Source organism: Apium graveolens, chromosome 2 (genome assembly GCF_009905375.1).
Source record: "Apium graveolens cultivar Ventura chromosome 2, ASM990537v1, whole genome shotgun sequence".
Classification (NCBI taxonomy): Eukaryota; Viridiplantae; Streptophyta; class Magnoliopsida; order Apiales; family Apiaceae; genus Apium; species Apium graveolens.
Genome location: NC_133648.1, coordinates 161,842,797 through 161,848,154, shown reverse-complemented (window position 1 = coordinate 161,848,154; position 5,358 = coordinate 161,842,797). Strand labels below are relative to the sequence as shown.

At 33.7% G+C, this 5,358-nt stretch overlaps 1 long non-coding RNA gene across 9 annotated transcripts; it reads left to right on the top strand.

Moving 5' to 3' along the window:
* The first annotated feature begins 1,393 nt into the window (after nt 1-1,393).
* Nucleotides 1,394-5,056, top strand: LOC141707958 (uncharacterized). 9 transcript variants are annotated; one of them, XR_012569240.1, is made up of 7 exons: nt 1,439-1,812; nt 2,805-2,974; nt 3,184-3,248; nt 3,455-4,016; nt 4,104-4,178; nt 4,569-4,686; nt 4,786-5,056. It is a non-coding gene; the product is annotated as an uncharacterized LOC141707958 (long non-coding RNA). The 9 variants fall into 9 exon arrangements; XR_012569237.1 differs by having other exon boundaries at nt 1,394-1,517; nt 1,599-1,812; nt 2,805-4,016; XR_012569241.1 differs by having other exon boundaries at nt 1,436-1,812; nt 2,805-3,650; nt 3,774-4,016.
* The last annotated feature ends 302 nt before the right edge of the window (nt 5,057-5,358 follow it).

The window sequence follows — 5,358 nt, the reverse complement described above, 5'->3', positions numbered from 1 at the left end:
TGAGAATACCCTTTAGCTACCAGTCTTGCTTTGTTTCTTATAACCACACCATCTTCATCTAGTTTATTCTTGAATACCCACCGAGTACCAACAGCTTTCTTGTGTGTAGGTCTAGGTACCAGTTTCCAGACTAGTTGATGTTCAAACTGATTGAGTTCATCTTGCATAGCAATCACCCAATCTGGATCAGTCAGTGCTTCCTCAATCTTCTTAGGTTCCATCTCAGAAAGAAATCCTGAGAACATACATTCATTTTGAGTAGCACATCTAATTCTGACTCCAATATCTGGATCACCAATAATTTACTCAAAAGGATGAGCTTTATTCCAGACAATCTGTCTTGGAAGATTTGATCTTGATGATTTGCCTTGAAATATATTGGGATGTTGTGTCCTACTAGTTGATCCTTCAGCATCTCCCCCTGAGTTGTTGCCAGGTTGACTTGATGATTCTCCGTCAGTAGCAGTGGTATCTCCATTGTTGCCGATGTTTCCATCACCATTACCTTGAGTATCATCATGATTAACAGGTTCTTCACTAGCAGCAACCTCAGGTTCTTGATCATTTTCTGATTCTGAATCTGACATATCATCAAACTTCATTTTCTCAAAAGGATCTTCAGTTTGGATACTAGGGAGTTTAGTGTCATCAAATATAATATTGACACTTTCAGTTACTTTGTGTTGATCAGTGATATACACCCTGTATGATCTTCTTCCATAACCAATAAAAATACCCTCATATGCCTTTGCCTCGAATTTACCACGACGATCATCTCCATCCTTGAGCACCAAGCATCTGACACCAAATACATGAAAGTATTTGATAGAAGGTTTCTGTTCATTCATAATCTCATAAGGAGTCTTCATGAGGTCCTTGTTGATTAGAGTTCGATTCTGAGTATAACATGCAGTATTGACAGCTTCAGCCCAAAAGTACATTGGAAGACCTGATTCACTTAACATCACTACGCCATAAGTGGGCTACTTTAATGCATGTGTTACAAGGAGCATTACATTAGGTCAGAGATTTTTGGCCTATTGTAACACCTCTCTCGCAGTGTTACAATAGCTATAAAACTAGTATTGCGAAGAATTTCTTGTGTTGCGCAGCATGTAACACCAACAACTGGTGTTACATTAGATACTTTTTTTATTTTTAAAAATATTAAAATATAAATATAATCATAAATTAGTATTAAATTATATTCTGATTTATTAGTGAATGATAATGTAACATATAATATGATTTAAATCTGAAATTTCTTATACATATATTCAACGAATTATTTTTTATTTTCCTATTTAATCAATAACAATTAAATAATTAAAAAAACTAAAATTAAAAAATAAAATAAAAAAATATGCATAATTTTATTAAGTGAAATATTTGGGCGGTATTTTTGCCCCCAAATGAAAACACAGACTTCGACAAACCCTCACTCTCAGCCCCCTCTCTCGGCCTCTCTCTCTCCAAATTACACACACTCTCTACTCCTTCGGAAACCCTAACTCGAGGTTATTTACTTCAATAAGCTCTAATATTTATTTTATGTGCTTAAATTTCATATATATTGTCTTTTCTTTGCTACTTTAAAGGTCACATGATGCTTGGGTGGTGGGGCATAGAGAACTGAAGTTCCAAAAGGCTGCGATCCACACTCGATCGCTCAAAACATCACATCGGCGTTGGTCAAAATGAATTACGGGGGCGCTGTTTCCATTTCTGCTTACTGCGATACTAATCGGATTTCGGCTTATGTTCAACAGGCTCTTAATAGCACTGGCATCGCTTTAAATCACGTTCCTGCAGGTATAATATATTGCCTTGTGTTTGAATTTTGTTCTGATTGGTTAAGATTTTGATCTGCGAGTTTGTTAAGTTTTAAATAAATTTGAAACACTGGATCTATGTGGTTAGACTTCGTTGACTGATACTATCGGTTAATTTTATTCATTTATCGAAATTAAAATACACTGTCTGTTGGAAAGATATTGAATTTATGTATAAATATCTGTGTTTATGTATTGATATCTGGATCTATGTATGTGTGTATATTCACTAGATTCATTTCTTAATTATGTAAAAGTTTTTATAATTTTACAAAATTTAGTAGCTGACTCGGCTGTCTTTGGTGCTTTATTGACAATGTCTGATTCTTTATGAAGTGATGAATATATTTCGTAGGCAATTTTTCAAACTGGTTTTTATATGTGAATCTGTAATTTTTTATCTTGTTACTTGTATATTATTTGTTTTGAATAGGTTAGATTGTATCCAAAGGAAATTAAAATAAGAATTCGGACTTCGACATGATACTTTGTTGACATATGTTCATGTTTCTATATAGAGGTTAAAGGAATACAATTTATAACTGTCGGTGAACGTGGGATTGTACGACTTCTTTATCTCTATGCTGTTATGTTGCCCTCTAGTCAAGGTTTACTCATAGTCACAGCAGATGAGGAGTTTCTATTTTATTCCCCGACAGAAACTCCTGATCGTTTGAATTTGATCCTCAACAAAACATGTTTGCGTCCAAAACATTACTAACATTTTTGTAAATGTCCTAAATTACTAACATTTTTGTAACTAAAAATACAGAGGATTGAGATGCGTCTGGTTTACATTCCATTTTCCTTTGTATATTATGTATAGGAACTTGAAAATAACTGTTTGATGATGTCTTTAAGGTCAATTTATGCACTTTGACCTAGGATAGGAACATTTACCTGGGATAGGAACTCTATGCCGGAATGTTTATGACTTTTGATATTAGATGTTTGACTTTTACTATTTGGCAGGTAAAGAAGAATTTACAGAGCAGAATCAGCTATTCTACAAGGCACCTTGGGCCTTCAGCTCAACTACACAGCTGGTAGTTCAATGAACGGTTTTCATGGAGCAGCCTCATTTTGTATTCAGTCACCAGTACAAAGAAGGCTTCAAGAGGGAACTTTAATTTTTTTGAAAGGTATAATGGGTTATGTATTTTTGAATTGTCTGTTCATGCTATTTTTGGAGAATAGTTAGTTATTATTTTATAACCATTTTTATCTGAAACTCTGTACAAAAAGATTGTGCTAGAAGCATACAATAGACAAGATTAGAGAGAATCTCGCCCTTTTCTTTTCAAGTTTAATGAAGTACACAATTATTCTAGTACTCTTTACCAAGATGCAGATGTATATATGTTTGATGATCCATTTAGCGCTGTGGATGCTCATATAGGATCTAAGCTATTCAAGGTGCACTACATTTTTTTTATCTGTAATGAAATATGTACCTTAATGCAATTCTTTGATAACATGCCTGATAATCTGACTGGTTTCTTCTTAACTCCCATATATGTGTTCTGTTTTATTGTTTTATTTTTGATTTGTCATTAAATCATTTGTCATTAACTCTCATTTGATTTATGTAACTCATCAAGTTGAGTTTCTACCTGCTGCAGCCCTTATCCTGGTGATTTATGCATTGAATGGTTGGGACATATTATACAAAAAGATATCTGCATAATTTACTTTCTTTTTTGAGGCATCTACAGACCAGAGCACAATTGATTTAAACATGCCCAATCAAGTTGGTACTTTTGCGTTTTCAGTTATACAACTCCTTGGGATTATTGCTGTAATATCGCAGGTGGCATGGTAGGTCTTCCTAATTTTTCTTCCCTTCATTGCAACTGTAACGATATATAAGTTTGTCCTTTTTAATCAAAGTGTTCATGGTTTACTCAAATATGGAAGCTGGTAAATGATTTGTGTGGACAGTACAAGAATCGAAATGTGGACCTCAAAATTTAACAGTTCTACAACAGTATTATAGATTGGTCTAAGTTTATAAGAAGATGATAAAGAAAAACAACACACTTTAAATCAATAATACTGGGGACATCCGATAAGGAGTACTCTTTACAGAAGTCGTAGACAAAGACTTGTCAAGGCCTAGTGAAGTGAAGACTGAGACTAAAGGAGTACTAGATAAAATGAGGCGCCTTACCAGAGATGATTCGGGTGAGTTTCCAGGCTCAATACATTTTTGTGTCTGCGTTGCTTTTGTTGCTGGAGGATGTGTCATTCTGATGTGTCTTCCTTGCACAGTGGTTGGCTACACTTTGATGTGTCTATACAATTGTACCCAAATTTTTTGTTGTGAGGCCGTCTAGAGCTCAAAAAGTATGTTTTTCTTTGATGATTTCGACTCTACTTATTATTTTTCATCTGGTTGCATTTTTCATTGTAGATATTGATTTTAATTTATTTGTCAAATAAAACCGCTTTTTATCTTTGTAAGTTTTTTGTTATTTGATATTGTTGTCTGTTCAATCATTATGCGTTAACACCCAATATTTCATGTTCTGATTTCAAAGATTTAGAGAGTATGATCTTTAGTTTTGAATAATAGTTTTGATTATAACTGTATAAATCAGAGATCTCCTGTGAACAGTTAAAGTTTGCATGCTTAGTATATTACAGAAACAGATATATACCAAGCTAGAAATGTTTATATTTTGCTGAAAATTATCAAAGATCTGTGCTCAAAGTATAATATACTAATGATTGCAGATGAGATACAAAGTGGTATAACACGGTCAGGAATAGTAGTATCTAGTATCAAGGTGTTGCGGTTTTGCACAATACCAGAGAGCCATCCCCATCTCCTTCAGGTTCTTGATACTACCAAGTATGCGCAAATAGTCTGATTACTCCCTAACCTACAAAGTATGTGCAATTAGTCTGATTACTCCCTAACCTACTTTGATCTATTTTTTCTATGAATCAGATTTCTCCCGAGGATAGATATTTATAAGAAAAGGTGGTGAAGCAGAGAAAAATGATTATTGGGAGAAGCAAAAGCCAATAATTTGTTATGGGAAGAAGGGGATCAACATAGTTGCAAAGTATTAATAACCTTCGTCGTAGTTTGGATATGCTTGGAGTATGGTTAATTGATCGATCGTACTGTTGTAATTTTATGTGGTGTTTGTAATATTTTGGATATGTATTGTAGATTTTAAACATAACATGTATTTCAAATTTTTAAATTAAATGTATATATGCCTATTATAGTGTAATGTATGTTTTAATTTAGTTTTAGATTATAAATGATACTATTACTTAATTAAAAAGATTGGTGTTACAATTGATAGAACAGACTGTTACAATAAGTTATATGGGACCCACAGGTGGTCCCACTTATGCAATCTTGATCAAGCTATTGTATCACTCATTTTGTGTTACATTTGGGCCTGTTAGTGTTATAGTAGGTGCCTATTGTAACATTTTCCTCTCTGTTACAATAGATCAGTGAAGTGTTACATTAGGGTGTCTATTGTAATGCTCGTATACGTAACGC